The sequence below is a fragment of the Mustela lutreola genome, chromosome X (genome assembly GCF_030435805.1).
Source record: "Mustela lutreola isolate mMusLut2 chromosome X, mMusLut2.pri, whole genome shotgun sequence".
Taxonomy (NCBI): Eukaryota; Metazoa; Chordata; class Mammalia; order Carnivora; family Mustelidae; genus Mustela; species Mustela lutreola.
Genome location: NC_081308.1, coordinates 116,827,226 through 116,844,334, shown reverse-complemented (window position 1 = coordinate 116,844,334; position 17,109 = coordinate 116,827,226). Strand labels below are relative to the sequence as shown.

At 45.5% G+C, this 17,109-nt stretch overlaps 1 long non-coding RNA gene across 1 annotated transcript; it reads right to left on the bottom strand.

The window, feature by feature from the left end:
• Positions 1-6,501: 6,501 nt before the first annotated feature.
• On the bottom strand, positions 6,502-10,733 carry LOC131821660 (uncharacterized). Its single transcript, XR_009349961.1, has 3 exons — positions 10,085-10,733; positions 9,812-9,889; positions 6,502-6,883 (listed from the first exon to the last, which is right to left on the bottom strand). It is a non-coding gene; the product is annotated as an uncharacterized LOC131821660 (long non-coding RNA).
• Between the last annotated feature and the right edge of the window lie 6,376 nt (positions 10,734-17,109).

The window sequence follows — 17,109 nt, the reverse complement described above, 5'->3', positions numbered from 1 at the left end:
GGTAATGGGCCATAGGTCCCTTTGGGAGAAGGCTGGCTGAAAGATCTCCGGTATGTGTCTCCAGGCACCTGGGTGGCTCAGTCGTTAGGTGTCTGACTCTGGCTCAGGTCATGATCCCAGGGTCCTGGGATCGAGCCCCTCATTGGGCTCACCGCTCAGCGGGAAGCCTGCTTCTCCCTCTCCCGCTCCCCCTGCTTGTGTTCCCTCTCTCGCCATCTCTCTCTCTCTCTCTGTCAAATAGTTAAATAAAATCTTAAAAACAAAAACAAAAACGGGGCGCCTGGGTGGCTCAGTGGGTTAAAGCCTCTGCCTTCAGCTCAGGTCATGATCTCAGGGTCCTGGGATCAAGCCCCGCATCGGGCTCTCTGCTCAGCAGGGAGCCTTCTTCCCCTTCTCTCTCTGCCTGTCTCTCTGCCTACTTGTGATCTCTGTCTGTCAAATCAAAAAATAGAGTCTTAAAAAAGAAAAAAACAAGAAAAACAAAAAACAGTATGTGTCTCCAGCTGTGTAGTGAGATCTTTCTAAAGAGGACCTGGCCTCCCTTTCATCGAGGGATTTCGGGTCTATAAACAGACTCAAAGGGGCGCCTGGGTGGCTCAGTCAGTTAGACATCTGCCTTCTGCTCAGGTCACGATCCTAGGGTCCTGGGATCAAGCCCCACATCAGGCTCCCTGCTCAGCGGGGAACTTGCTTCTCTCTCTGCCTGCCACTCCCCTGCTTTTGCTCTCTCTCTCCCTCTCAACCTGACAAATGAAAAAAATCTTTTAAGAAAATTAAAATAAAATAAACTGGCTCAAATCTGGGAGTCAATTGAGGGGCCATGACTCTGTTTTGATGATTGAGATTAGATTTAAGTGCACTCTACCAGACACTCTTCCATTTAAACAGCTCAAGTGAGAATTTGGTAGACTCCCATGGGTTTCTCTTCAAGGGACACCACAATCAGCTATGACAAAATGCTAATCACTGGATTTTGGTGGAGAGTATACTCTGTGCACTGTCCAAAGTTGGGGAAGGTTTTGTTTTAAAAAATCATGGTTCCTTCTCACCCAGGGACCCACAAAAAGGGAAAAACCCCATAAAACAAGATCCATGAACCTTATGATCACAAGCGCATCGAAGCACAGGGAAGACTAACCCTTCCATCTGCTTCCATGCACCAAGTACAGGAAGCGAGTCACAACTGTCAAAACATCGCCACTAGCTCTGCAAAGGGGTCACCGCTTCTGTTTCCTTTCACTGGGACGGTCTCCACTGTCTCCATGTCACTTTTCCACCGCTATGCGGCCCGAAGTGGAGCCCAGCCCCTCCGGGAAACACCAGATGCTGAGAAGAGTCTGGATCCCCACTTCCTGGCGCTGGACTTGTGTGAAGCCCATCTGCTGGCGGGGGAGGGACGTTTGCTGCTCCTCTTTGTAACATAGCACCCACCAGCTGGGGTGTGCATTCTTGACTTCACTTTCCTGTGCACCCCAGGTACACGGGGTACACGGCTTTTTATTTTTTTCCTCCTGGAGTTTCCCAGTCACATGTAGTTCTATTGCATATGGACACATAAAAATTAGGATCTTGTAATCATATCAAACTCAGGCTCCAAGGTGTCACCTCTCCTCCACACTGTCACCTCCCCCCAGGCAGACCTGCCCGTGTCATCCAATGTCGGTTGCTCTTCCTGGAGGCCTTGTGCCTTGAGCCCAGAAGAGTGAGGAGCCCCAGGCACTGGAGAGGCAGTAGAAAGGCACCTCAAGGGGAGCCCTCGCCCGGCCCCCAATCTTGCACCCCTGCTGGCGACTGTCTCAGGCAGAGCTGTTCTCTGCTGCCTGCATCACAAAACATCACATGTAAAACACTCAGCACAAAACAGTAAAATGAAATGAATAAAAGAGAAAAGTAAAACAGCACATAGCCTGGTGCGCACACGTGTGTGTGAGCTGACTGGGGGCAGATCAAGCTGGCAGATCTTTCTTCTAAGTCCCTGTCCCTGGGGTCAGGGTAAGATAACACTGGCAGGACCTTCAGGGAATAACCTGCCGTGGGAAGTCAGGATGGATGTCCTCCCATTCTCTCCTGGCTGGATTTCAAACAGCAGGTCCAAGCCCCTTCCTCTAGGATCCTGTGACATCACTGCAAGGGACAGCTAAGTTTTTTATATTCTTACTTGGACATCACATACTATGCACTTTTATGCTCTAATATTCCTGTAAAATAAACCAGAACAAATCTCAACTGGTTTGATATAAAAGCGAGATCGATGCCGAGGACAATAAAGATCCGTGGCCCTTAAGACCCAGTGGACACAAGAGAGTATCTGGGAGACATGAACGGACCCTGCAGGAGAGCCATGCCCCTTGTGGCACGGGTAGCAGGAGAGGATGGCAGGAGGCTCCTGGGCAAAGAATTGGTACCACATTTATATAACATTGGAAACAAAGCCCTAGTAGCAGATCTAGGGCGGGAGGTGGAAGACGTTTTATAAGAACAAAAATCACTGGATTGTTTGATTTTTTTCAAGAAGTTACATTATCTAAACATTTTTACAGCAGCAATTAAGGAATGTATAGATCCAAACATCATAATCAGATATTTGAGGTTTTAGGGGTGCCTGGGTGGCTCAGTCGGTGAAGCTTCTCCCTTCAGCTTTGGTCTTGATCCAAGAGTCCTGAAATGCAGACCCAACCGGGTTTGGGCTCCCTGCTCAGTGGGGATTCTTGCTTGACCCCCTTCCTCTGTCCCCCACCCCACCCCCCCACACACTCTTTCTCTCTCTCCTCAAATAAATAAATAAAATCTTTTTTAAAAAAGAAATTTGAGGTTTTAGACTCAGCAGCATTTTAAAAAGAGGTTAGAAAGATTACTGTAGAATCACAGTATCCACACACAGTTTTAGAATGTGCAAAATCACCCCAGAGGTTTAAGAGTTACAACTTCTCAAAACATTTCCCAAGGCGTTGAAATAACTAAGTCTCAATTTATATTACAGGAAGACCTACTAGCAAATTGCTTAGCAATAGAGGAATTCCTGACTCTGAATGTCAGGAGCTCAAGAATATCAAGAACAGCTGAAGGGAGGGGAAATGCATGTATTTTGAAACATATTTTAGCCTTCAATCTAGCTTGCAAGCACTTTTAATAAAAACTCACTTCCTTTCTTGGAAGGAGGTCTCATTTCTTTCTGATAATATGATTTGTTATAAAGAGTGAATTATAGGGGCGCCTGGGTGGCTCAGTGGGTTAAGTCTCTGCCTTCAGCTCAGGTCATGATCCCAGGGTCCTGGGATGGAGCCCTGCATCGGGCTCTCTGCTCAGCGGCGAGTCTGCTTCCTCCTCTCTCTCTGCCTGCCTCTCTGCCTACTTGTGATCTCTGTCTGTCAAGTAAATTACTTCCACAAGAGTAAAGACATAAGATTACCACTTGCCTGGTGGTAACACATAGTCGGTGGGCAGAGTATGGCTTAGGGAAGTTCAAGTGTGTCACACAATGGTTGCTGATGAAAAATATTCAGACGACCCCAAAAAGAAACCTGATAAATCTTTCAATGAACATTAACATCCTCAGTTTATTCCTCAACCTCATGAAGAGTATCTGTGAAAAATCCATAGCTTAATGGTGAAAGAATAAATGCTTCACCACCCCCCATGATCAGAAGTGAGACCAGGATATTTTATAGATTTCCCCATTCTATGAATGGAATCATACAAAACGTGCATTTTGTTTCTGGCTTATTTCGCTTAGCACAATGTTTTTGAGGTTCATCCATCTTGTAGCATGGATCACTATACCATTCCCTTGCATGTCCAAATAATATTCCACTGTATGGTTATACAATTTGTTTATCCAATAAGCATTTGTTGGACATATGAGTTGTTTCTTCTATTGGGCTATTACGAATAAGGGTAAAATTCACATTTATATGCAAATGTTGGTGTAGACATATGTTTTCATTTCTCTTAGATATATACTAGGCCATTGGGAACTCTATGTTTACTTGTTTGAGGAACTGCTAAATTGTTTTGCAAAGTGTCTGCACCATTTTACATTCCTGTAGTGTTTGAGGGTTCCAGTTTCTCCATATTCTCTCCAGCACATGTTAATTTCTGTTTTTTTTTGTTTGTTTGTTTGTTTTTGGCTAGCCTAGGGAGTGTGAAGTTATACCTTATTGTGGTTTGGATTTGCATTTCCCTAGTAACTAATGATGTTGAGCATCTTTTCATGTGCTTGTTGGCCATTTGTCTATCTTCTTGGAGAAATTTCTATCCAAGTCCTTTGCCAGTTTTTAAATTGGGGTTTTGATTTGTTGTTGTTGTTGTTGTTATTCAGTTGTAAGAGTTCATTATATATGCTGGATATTAGGATAATCAACTGATTTTTGCCAAAGACACCCAGACCATTCAGTGAAGAAAGGAAAATCCTTTTAATAAATGATCCCAGGACATCTGGGTAAACACATGCAAAAGAATGAAAAGACTCTTACCTCACACCATAGACAAAACTTAGAATGGATCAAAGACCTAAATGTAGGTCCTAAAACTATAAAACTCTTAGGGGCACATTGATGGCTCAATCATTTAGTGGCTGCCTTTGGCTCAGGGTCAGGTCACAATCCCGGGGTCCTGGAATGGAACCCCATGCAGAGCTTCCTGCTTGGTGGGAAGCCTGCTTCTCCCTCTTCCACTCCCCCTGCTTGTGTTCCTTCTCTCGCTGCCAAGTAAATAATTTAAAAAAAAAAAAAAAAACTATAAAACTCTTAGGAAAAACATAGAGGTGAATTTTCATGACCTTGGGTTTGGCCCTGGTTTCTTACCTACATTCCAAAAGCACAACTAACAAAAGAAAACAAACAGATAAATTGTGCTTCATCAACGATTTTACAATTTTTGCATCAATGGACAGCAGGAGCCCCAAGGAGATGTGAAGTAGGTGGTGTCAGTTGCTCTGGGGCGTCCCGAGTGCCACCCGCTGCTCCAGGTCGGGGACCTGTGCGCACAGCTGTGCGCCCACGCCGCCTGGCACCAAAAGGTCCATGGCCACGGCTCTCTGCGCCACGCGTCCCGTCGCTCGAGGTGGCGGCTGTGGGACTTGTCCCAAGCGCCCGTCGCGCCTCTCTTTGTTGTGAGCCGCGCGACAGCGGGTGCGCAAAGCCGCCCCTCCCGCGACCCCCGGAGGCCAAGTCAGACGGCGGCGGCACAGGGGACAGGCCCGGGGAGGTGACTGCATGTGGAGGGCTGCAGCGGTTGCTCTTAACCGCCGGTGGGAGGGACACGGAGGAGCGGGCGTCCCGAGCTGCGGGCAGGCGCCTGTGGGGATGGTGGAGGACTGTGCCCGCCCGGTAGGGGGCACAGGGACTGGAATCATTCCCCGCCTCCCGGGACAGGCGAGCCCACGGCTGCGCTGCTTCCACGGCTCTGCCCTCGCTCGGGTGCCCTGGTCGTCGCCCCCTCCCATCCCCCGCGTCCCCACGGCGCACGACGGCCCACTTCTGCACGCCCACGTCCTCACTCAGCCCCGCACATTCTCCGCTGCCAGCTGCCGCCCACCAGGCTTTACCCCACCCTGCCGAGGGGGTCCCCCGGGGGACAGCGAGAAGATCCAGTTGCCTTCAGGACTCTTGGAGTGTACTGTATTGGAGAACTGGTTCCCAACTCAGATTCAGCTGCTCAAAAGTCAATACTTGAGAGACAAGTGATGGTGGGAAAGGAAAGGTTGCTTTATTCAGGAGGCCAGCAGCCTGGGAGATAGCGGGCAGAAGTCTCAAAGACCATCTTCCCCATCCAGGAGGAGCCTGACCATTTTCAAAGAGAAGACTCAGGAAAAGGGGGTGGGGGCGAAGCTGTGCACGGGAGAAGCAGACAGACTTGGACAGACTTGCTGGCACCAGCCCGAGCTGTTTTCCCAGGCCAACAGGCCTTATCTCCTGGGAAAGTCTGGTCCTTCACTCCTCAAGGCCAGTGGTCTGCAAATCTCAAGGAAAGAGGTTAGTTCCACCACACACCAAGGGGCTTAGGTCAGTAAGCAAGGAGCCCCTAAGCTTAAGGCAAGTTCACCCCTAAGACTGGCTGGAGTGTGCTGTTACAATGGGACATTGCCATATTCAAATGCCCAGTGCTCTAAATTCTTTTAAATAAAATAGAGCCAGCAAAGAAGTAATGCTGTAGTTTCTAAATGATAGTCTCATGAGCCTCAGAATTTAAAATATGGGTGTCCTCAATTTCCCAAGGGCTTGAACCCTGTTGTCAGACAATGTGTTTCACCAGGGTAGCGACTAGGTTTCCCAGGGGGCCACACCCAGGCCTAGGGACGGGAGTCTCGGTTCTGGAAGGACCCACTTCTGCATCACCATTCCCCGACTCTTGTTTCAGGTTAAGGTGGACGAGATGGGACCTGCTGTGGGATCTCACCACCTCCCAGGCCGGGAGAGCCCCAGCATTCTGCATTACCAGGCACGGAATCCCCAGAGTAACTAACCCAAGAAAGCTGCTTGGTCATAAAAACGTGTCAAACCATGGGAGTGAAAATGCAGCTTTTATTTGAACAGCTGAAGCAAGGCTATTGTTATTCTAAACCGGTTTTTTGCATTTTCCAAAATTGCACGGAGGCATGAGCACATAGGTTATGTGATTTTTTGGCAAGGGCCACCTCCACTCTGGTGCGGCTCGCGTCAGCATCCACAGCCACTTGGACAGATCCAGATCATTTCTGTGGCTCCCTAACTGCCTACCGAGTAAAAAGCTCAGGACGTTTTTGGAGCCCAGGGTGGGTTTTAAGTATTCGTCTGCCTTCCTCTTGATGCTCGGGATGGGTATGCTGGGACGGACTTCAGAGCATACCCTCTCCATGACTCGTTGGCGCTACGGATGGCTTCACAAAGAGCACAATGGAGGAAGCCTGAAAAAGATGAGTTGATCCAGTGAGCCCAGGGGTCCCTTCCCCTGGCCACCTCCCGCCGCACACATTGTCCCAAGTCGTTGGAGGCACCATCTGTCTGGGAAATGCCAACCTTGTCATTTCTTCCCTTCTGTTGTGTACATGGGTCTGCGTCTAGAATCTGTTCAGCTCCACTGGCATATTTTCAGTTCCCGTTTTAATTGCTAACTAAGTCCAGTATAGATTTTTGTAAGCTCCCCATCACAGCTAACCCCACATAGGTTCTCCTCTATTGAATTGAATAATCAGCTCGTTTTATTTCATGGCAAATGAAACCTGGTGGGATTCATGACTGTGCTGAATTCGTGGATTTATTTTGGGGAAAATTTAGAGGATCACAACAATGCATTTTCCTCTCCAGCAAGAAATGTTATTTTTTAAAAGATATTTATTTATTTGTATGTGTGTGTGTGTGTGAGAGAGAGAGAGAGAGAGAGAGACGGGGTGGGAGGCAGGGAGGAGGAGGAGCAGAGGGAGAGGGACAAGCTGACTCTACACTGAATGTGAAGCCCTAACCGGGGCTCGATCCCACAACTCTAAGATCACGACCGAGCTGAAACCAAGAACCAGACACTCAACAGACTAAGCCACCCAGACATCCCCAAGAAATGGTATTGTTAGCATCAAAACAGTTGGCTCGCTAAAAAGCTTCATGCATATTTCCCTCTATTTTTTTTTTTTTTAAATCAGGGGCACCTGGGTAGCTCAATCAGCTAAGCTTCTGATTTCAGCTCAGGTCATGATCTCAGAGTCCTAGGATGGAGCCCCACATCAGGTTCCCCATGAGGAGTCTGTTTGTCCCTCTTCCTCTCCCTCTGCCCCTCCCCCTGCTCATGCTCTTGCTCACTCTCTTAAATAAATAAATAAAATCTCTTAAAAATAAAATAATAAAAAAATAAAATTCACATGTCTTATGGCTAGTATGAGCTGCATATATTATTTCATATTTTATTCTTGGAAAAGTATACAATATCTTCTTTTTTAAAAAAATAGATTTTATTTATTTATTTGAGAGAGAGAGAGAGAGGGCATGCTGAGGGAGAGGGAGAAGCAGGCTCCCCACTGAGCAGGGAACCCGATGTGGGGTTCAATCCCAGGACCCCAGGATCATGACCTGAGCTGAAGGCAGCAGGTTAACAGACTGAGCCATCCAGGTGCCCTCCAGTATCTTCCTTCATGTCTTTAATTTGTATCTAACCTTAGTTTTTGGTAAAACCTCTAGGTGAATGATTTGGCGATTCCAGAAACATTTATTTAAGAAGACAAAGGCAATTTTTCAAGTTTCCTTATGTAAATAAAATCTAATATCTCAATAATATGAAATAAGATTCAGCTATTAAAAAGGGTAAAGAAGGGGGCTCCTGGGTGGCTCAGTCGGTTAAGTGTCTGCCTTCAGCTCGGGTCATGATGCCAGGTCTTAGGATCAAGCCCCACATGGAGCCCCACATAGGGCTCCCTGCTCAGCAGGGAGTCTGCTTCTCCCTCTGCCCCTCCCCCTTGCTCGTGCTCTCTCTCAAATAAATAAAATCTTATTTAAAAAAGAGTAAAAGGGGTCCTCTATGCACCCACAAGGAAACAATCTCCAAGAAGTAGTCATTGAAGGAAGAAACTTGAAAAACAGTGTCTTATGCCCTCTGTTTGTTCTTCACAGAGTCATCTATACAGATAAAAGTCAATGCAAAGAGTAAGATCTGAAAAGTTTACAGCAAGCTGCTAATGCTGGTTCTTCTGGTGCAGGGCTGTAAGATGCTGGAGCACAGGAAATGAAGGGGTTATGAATTGCTCCCTATAAATGCAATTCTTGTATTTTCTCCAACAAGAATGCAAAAATACGTGTAAGTGAGTTCTGCAAATTTCTTTAAGTAGAACAAGATTCCTCAGAAGCATAAGCTTAAGACAAAGATGTCAACACCAGAGTTGTTCTCCAAGGTTGCTCTGCTTGTTTCCTCCAAGGGAAGGGCACTGGAGCTCAGAAGAAAGGCACCAAAACCCAAATCAAATAAACAGGGAACCAACCTGTAAATGGAGTTCAAGGCTAGAGAGCTGACCTAGCCATGAAAGATTCCCCACCCTTGTCTGTGACTCCAAGAAGTTTCACTCTGGAGGGAGTAAGGAGGTTTTGACACCCACTGTCTGGTCTGTTTCGCACAATAGCTCATTTAACGTCTCCCAACGTTGGTGGGTGCGGCTGTCACACCCATTTACCCAGGAACCGAGGCCCAGGAAAGGTATGGAACCAGCCCAAGGTCTCATAGCTAGCCTGTGGCACAACCAGGATAGGAAGCCAACCGGGCTGGCTTCAGAGCCCCATCCTTCCTCGCTTTCAGGATGCTTGCCCTTGATCCTCATGGAAGTCAAGGAGACAATTCCCATTGTATCTTTACATGGTCTTTCAATTCCCAGAGTATCTTTACATGGTCTATCTGGGATGGGAAGAAACCAGGACAACTGAGAATTCCCTGCCACTCTGTGCCTGAGTCTTCAGCTGTTAGGTGAGACTGAGTGGGGCAGCCAGTGGGGAGGCAAATCACATCTCATAATAGTCATTTGCGTCCCTCAGTGCAGTAGCTCTACAGCAAACACAAAATCCCGTCCTCCCCATCAGTCCTCCAGCATCCTGTGAAAACCCATGTCCTACCTCCAGACAACACCCACACGGTCACACTCGAATGTCAACAATACAGCCGTGGGACTACTTGGCTGAGGTCCGTGCAATGGCATGTGCCATGGATGTGAACTGCCATTTAAAAAGCAGGAATCAAAAACTGACGACGTACTGTATGGTGACTAAAATAACATAATAAAAAGATAAACAAATAAAAAAGAGGAAATCTAAGAGTCATGACCATGAGCTGGATCCAGAGATCGGGGAAGAATGGAGAATCCTACCTGGGACTGAGTTCCCTTGCCGCTCTCACTGGGTGATTGGATCTCGAGGCCAGAGTCACTGACCATTGCCCAGTGGACCTGTTGAAATGCATTGAACACCGTTAGGACAGTGTGGTGAGCCCCACAGGGAAAATGTTCACGGAGAGATTTTGCATCATCCGGCGAAGAGGTCTGACATAAGACAGAGTGGTGCGTCGCAGGGAGCGGGTATGGAAATGGTACCCTAGGACCTGTAATAGCTGACCCCCCTTCCCGTGGCACTCCCCCACTCACCGTGTTCAGCCCTGAACCAGAAGTAACCCAGGTGGTGTTAGTCAGTGTCCATAGCCTGCCATTCATTGCATGTGGTCACAAAGTTTTGAGAACCATTGTGAGTCACCATGACTCCTCTCTGGGCACTTAACCAATCAGGCCCTGGGACTTAGAGAAAAGTAGAGGGAAAAAGAGGAAAGGGAAATTCCCCCCCCCCCCCCTTCAGACCAGTTGTTACTCCTGGAGGAAACACAGTGACTGAGAACAGGCCCTGTGGGTCTGGGTAAAACACAGCCAGCCCATGCCATGTTTTCATCTGCCTCACAAAATAAATTGACCTGATGCCCCCCTCACCACCACCCCTGCCAGCACTGCTGGGTGATAGTTGCAAGGATGATTGACTCTTGCCCACGGGAGTAAGATGTTGCTGCGTGAAGCAGTTAGGAACCTAAGCTCAGCGGACAGGACAGGACAGAACTCCTGATTCTCAGGATTATTGGGGAAAAGCACTCATAGCACCCCTGTGACACAACCAAGGGGTTAATTCAAACTTGACTTAGGCCTGGGCTCCTTAAAGCCAGTAAAGCAATCATTGCCATAAAGGAGGACCCTAACTTTAGATAGAGAGCAAACTGGGGTGCCTGGCTGGCTCAGTCGGTAGAACATGCAACTCTTGATCTCAGGGTTACAAGGTAGAGCCCAACGTTGAATACAGAGTTTACTTTAAAAAAGAAAACCTGGATACAGAGGGAAATTTTTTTTTAAGATTTTATTTATTTGACAGAGAGAGACACAGTGGGAGAGGGAACACAAGCAAGGGGAGTGGGAGAGGGAGAAGTAGGCTTCCAGAGCCTGATGCGGGGCTTGATCCCAGGACCCTGGGATCATGACCTGAGCCAAAGGCATATACTTAACGACTAAGCTACCCAGGCACCCCTACAGGGAGAAATATTAAAAATCTGAAAGAGGGGAGTCTCTGGGTGGCTTAGTCGGTTAAGCAGCGTTTGCCTTGGTTCAGGTCATGGTCTCAGGGTCCTGGGATGGAGCCTACATCAGGCTCCCTGCTCAGGAGGGAATCTGCTTCTCCCTCTCCCTCTGCCCGTCTCCTCATGCGCTCTCTCTCTCTCAAAAATAAATAAAAATCTTAAAAAAAGATTTTCCCTCTCCTCCACTCCTCCACTTCACCCCCATTCGCTCTCTCTCTTTCTCTAAAAAAAGAAAAAGAAAACAGAGAGGTTCATAGTTTGACCCAACTGGAAATCTAACATTTACTAGAAAAATATATATATATATGTATATATATAAAATTAAAGGATGCTGATGGACTTTTATGTTCTGGGCTTGGAATGAAATTTATCATCAGCTGGTGAAACTTCACGGCCTTAATCAGTATTGGGACTCAAAGTACAATTGTACCTGGGAATCTCACTAAATGTAAGCAAAGTACCTCCATACTCTTAGGGTAGTTACCAAACATAAAATACAGGCAAATAAGTGTTCCATGGTCAAAAGTCCCATTGCCCTCAAATATCCCATAGTGGGCATGGACACTCTGACCCACTGAGTAAAAAATTAGAATTAAGTCTTTGTCGCTTACAATTGGCTTGACAAAATGGAACCCCATGGAACTCCCCTCTCCCCTGCCTGAAATAGTTGATGAAGGCCAATATGAATTAAAATAGGGCCTTAGTATTGGAAGCTATTATGCATGACCTATTTATAGAAGTCATAATTCTCCCTGCTGCCTCTCTATGGAACAGTCCACCCTGGCCTGTTCTTAAACTTAGAAAAAAAATGAATGGCACTCCATGGTGGGAAGAATCCATTCTCTTGCCTTTCCAGCTTCTAGAGGCTGCCCACATTTACTGGCTAATAGTTCCTACCACTCCAACCTCTGCTTCTGTCCTCACAGTTCCTTCTCTGACTCTGACACAGCTCTGACTCCGACACGGCTCTGACTCCAGTCACAACCCTCTCAGCACCCACAACATTAAAAAAACAAAAACCCTGCAACATCTTTTAGTCACTTTTGGTTTGTGGAAACAGCATATTCCTCATTTTAAAACTTCATTTTAAAAAAATAAAAATAAAGGGTGGCTCAGTCAGTGGTTAAGCATCCAACTCTTGATCTCAGCTCAGGTCTTGATCTTGGGGTCATGAGTTCAAGCGCCTCATTGGGTTCCATGCTGGGCATGAAGCCTACTAAAAAAAAACATATATAATAGTAAGATAAATACATAAAAATTTAAAAATGAAAATTGTATTTATGCCCATTTATGCTGATACTTTCAAATAAGCGCACTTTGAATGCAGTGCCCTCTAATACAAGACCCCAGAATCTGTCCAAATTGCAATACAGTGGGTACTCCTATTAGTGCCCTCCCCCACAGAGGCCCTTTCACTGTAGAAGATTTAGAATAGTTTTTTGTTGTTGCTGTTTTTTGTTTTGATTTGTTTTTTACTGCTTGCAGTCTCTGGACCATATGTGAGTCCATGATCTTCTAATGCAAGCATGTGGCTCCATGCTACGTGCTATAAGAGGGCCAATCAGCGGCCACATAGTGGGCTGTCCCGGAAATAGGCCCTGAGCCTATGACTCTCCATATCCAGCTATCAATTATGCCTTGGGTCATGGAAGCAGCACCCCGCAAGCTGGGCAGACACCAAGATCTCCTTGCTATGTGGTACAGCCAAATCTGGTCCCTCTGGCATATCCTACCTGCAGGAGAGGGTGGCACTCTTGGCCTTCACTCTCTTCCCAGAAGCCATAGTGCTGAAGTAGGTCATCCTTATCATGGAACCCTTGACCTAATGCGGAAGCCCATGGGATCAGCTGGCTGAAAGGCAAAGGGAATTTACACACCTTATCACCACCATCGTATGCAGCGGAACTTGACCAAGAAGATTCTCACAAGGCTGAGAATAAACACATTTGATCAAACTTCAGACAGTTGCCTTAGGCTAGATGGCCTTGCCAATGATCTCCTGAATCTGCTAATTATCACAGGCTCTTTGGCCATTGCCAGTGGTCTGGCCATCTGATCCAGCCAATGGCTGCAATAAGAAGTTCTTATCTAGGGTTTCTGACATCAGGGTAAAGAATTCTAGTAATTCCTTGCCTCACAGATGCCAAAAACATTAATAAAGTATCTAAGGCTCATTCAACATTTGAAGATTGATTAATGTCATCCATCACATCAAGGAGACGGGGTGGCAACAGAAAACCTGGTCCCGGGGCACCTGGGTGGCTCAGTGGGTTAAGTGTCTGCCTTCAGCTCAGGTCATGATCTCAGGGTCCTGGGATCGAGCCCCGCATCAGGCTCTCTGCTCCGCGGGGAGCCTGCTTCCCGTCTCTCTGCCTGCCTCTCTGCCTGCTTGTGATCTCTCCCTCTGTGTCAAATAAATAAAGAAAATCTTTAAAAAAAAAAAAAGAAAGAAAACCTGACCCCATACTGGAGGAGACAATGAAGAGCATCAGCCGCTCTAGCCAACTTGGGGTTTCATTGATCCTCTAGAGCCAATGGCAGGAGGAGGAAGGACAGCAAAGACAGTCTTTGCTGCAAGCCCTGTTATGCCCTGTCACAAAAGGCAGGTGACACTCAGATGGCATTGCCAGGGAACAGTCCCCAGCCACAGATGTTGAGTTCTATAGTAGCGTCTATGGTGACACACGTCCAGTCATCTGGTTCTTCTAGAAACCAAAAGGCCTCCAGATGTGATGCCTGGGAATACCACTTGGTTTGTTCGTCCCTAGAGCTGACTTTACACTTGTTCCTTGGGAGCATGTCCTGGAAAGAAGTCATTCTCAGACACAATTAGCTGACATATATTCTGAAAACTATGCCAGGATGCTGGAGACACAATTTTGGGAAGGGACATAAGTCATCCTCCAGAGCTCACAGCGCAACATGGAGCACCAGAGGTGGTTCTAAAGCTAATGAAAGTGATACACAGGCTGGGGCCCCTGGGTGGGTGCAGTCGATGAAGCAGCTGACTCTTGGTTTCAGCTCAGGTCATGATCTCAGGGTCATGTGATCGAGCCCTGCATCAGGGTCCACACTCAGCTGGGAGTCTGCTTCAGATTCTCTTCCCCACTCCCTCTTCCTGCCATCCCACAGCTCATTCTCTCTGTCTCTGTGCACACAGGTCTATTTTTTTTAAGTTTTTTTAAATAAATAAATAATTTTTTAAAAGTTATACATAGGGTAAGCTGACTTTTATCTTCTAAATTTGTCTTTCTGCATACCCTGATTTTTCTTCCAACTTTTAGGTTTTAAAGCTTTCAAACCTACAGAAGAGTTAAGAGAATGGTATAGTAAACACCCATATACCATTTACCTAGACTCAGCAATTGTTCCAAGTTTACTGTGGTTGACCCTCGGACTGTATAAGTTTGAACTGTGCACACAGGTCTACATATAAACAGTTTTTTTTTTCCCAAAAATACAGTATGGTGTAAATACAACACAGTATATAATACATATAACATACAAAATATGTGTTCATTGACTGTTTATGGTATCAGTAAGGCTTCTGGTCAACAGGAGGCTATTAGTAGTTAAGTCTTGGGGGAGTGAAGAGTATTAAATTTTTTTTTTTATTTAGTGTAGTTGACACACAATGTTATATTACTTTCAGGTGTACAACATAGTGGCTGTTCACCACAGCATAAATACCACCTGTCACCATGCAAAACTATTATAAGATTAGTGACCATATTCTTTATGATGTGCTTTTTTTTTCACAGATTCCTGTGATCTATCCATTTCATAACTGGAAGCATGGATCTCCCACTCCCCTTCATCCATTTTTGCCCATCCCCTCACCTCCCACCCCTCCAACAAACATCAGCTTGTTCTATGCTTTTTGTTTGCTCAATTTTTTTGCTTTTTTAAATTGCACGTATGAGTGAAATCATATGGGAATTCTTTTGCAGTCTGACTTATTTCATTTTGGATAATACACTCTACGTCCTTTATGTTCGTAAATGGCAAGATCTCATCTTCTTTATGGCTGCATGATATTTCAATGTGCACATGAAACAATCTTCAACATCACTCAACATCAGGGAAATGCAAGTCAAAAACACAATGTGATATCACCTTACACCTGTTGGAATGGCTAAAATAAAAAAGACAAGAAATAACAAGTGTTGGTTAGGATGTGCAGGAAAGGGAACACTTGTGCACTGTTGGTTGGAATGGAAGTTGGCACAGCCACTGTGGAAAACACTAGGGAGTTTCCTCAAAAAATTAAAAATAGAAATACCATATGATCCAGTAATTCCACTACTGGGTAGTCAAGAGTCTTACTCAATTTTTTAAAAGATTTTATTTATTTATTTATTTGAGAGAGAGAGACAGTGAGAGAGAGCATGAGCGAAGAGAAGGTCAGAGGGAGAAGCAGACTCCCCATGGAGCTGGAAGCCCGATGCGGGACTCGATCCCGGGACTCTGGGACCATGACCTGAGCCAAAGGCAGTCGTCCAACCAACTGAGCCACCCAGGTGTCCCTTACTCAAATTTTTTATTACGCATTGAGGAGGGATGGTTGGTGCTCCAACCACCGTATTGCTGTTCAAAGATCAACTGTATATTTTGGTCTTCTCTCTCTCATTTTGTGCCTCTCCGTTTCTGTTTCTCTCATTCTCTCTCACACAAACATACCTTTATAGTTACAATTCTTCTATCAGCCCACAATTAAAATTCCCCAATTGTCTCAATATAATCTCCTTTGTACCTTGTTTCTAATCAAAACTATACAAAACATTTACTCGTCATGACTCTATAGTCTAATTCGACCTAGAAAACATCTGCACTTCTCCAGTATTTTTTTCTTACAACATAGTGATGTTTTTGAAAAGTTCATTATAAGTATAATTCCTCTAAATTTTGATTTGTTTGATTTTCTTTAGTATCAGACCAAAGTTAAACATTAAAGAGCCTCAAGATTTCTCCATTGTAATTGATGGAGAATATTCTGTTTATAATAAATAAGAAATCTAAGAGTGTGTAAATCCCTGATTTTCTTACAATCTTTTTACTCAGTGATTTTAGCATCCTTTCATGCTCTTTTCCTGAATAATTTTAAGGGTGGTTAAAAATGATGATGTTTCTAGAGTGCCTGGGTTGGTCAGTCAGTTAGGCATCTGCCTTTGGCTGGGGTCATGATCCCGGGGTCCTGGGATCAAGTCCTGCATGGGGAAATTCTTGCTCAGTGGGGAGTCTTCCTCTCCCTCTGTTGCTTCCCCTGCTTGTGCTCTCTATATCTCTGACAAATAAATAAAATCTTTTTTAAAATGGTGATATTTCTAAGGAGATCTTTTTCTTCTCCACCTGTTAGTTAACATTATTAGCTCATCACAGCTTAAACTTTCGGCACTTTTCATGAACCCTTCAGCTTAGAGATGTTGTGGAGGGATTCTGTTTGTTTGTTTAGATTTTGACCATTTGATTACTTTTGAATATGTCAATCTTCACAAGCTAGGACAGAATCAAACCACAGCAATCTAGTCTTCTTGGGGTCCAGGCCCCATCTTTCCCTCTTTAGTGGAGTGACAGGCTAAAACAAGGTGCTAAGAACAGAATTTTAATCTCTAAATAATACCTACTTATCTACATTTTCCCTCAGGAAACACCCCCGGCAAGGTCCAGTCATTAAAGGCAGGATACACAGAACATCTTGATCTACGAAGGACAGAATGACCCCAATTATACACTTGCCAATGGACCGGTGAACTAAATTAGAGGTGGGCAAGGACTGGCGAACAGAGAAAGTGTTTACATTTTGAAAACTGGCTCTGAAGTTTTAAAAATTGCCTGTTACCAGGGCATCTGGGTGGCTTAGTCGATTAAGCGTCAGACTCTTGATTTTGACTCTGGTTGTGATCTCAGGGTCGTGGAATCGAGTCCCGCATGAGGCTCTGTGCCAGGTGTGCAGTCTGCTTGAGCTTTTCTCTCTCTCCCTCTCCCTCCATCCCTGTCCCGAACCCCCTCTCCCTGTGTAAAAAAAAAAAAAAAAAAAAAAAAAAAAAAAAAAAAAAAAAA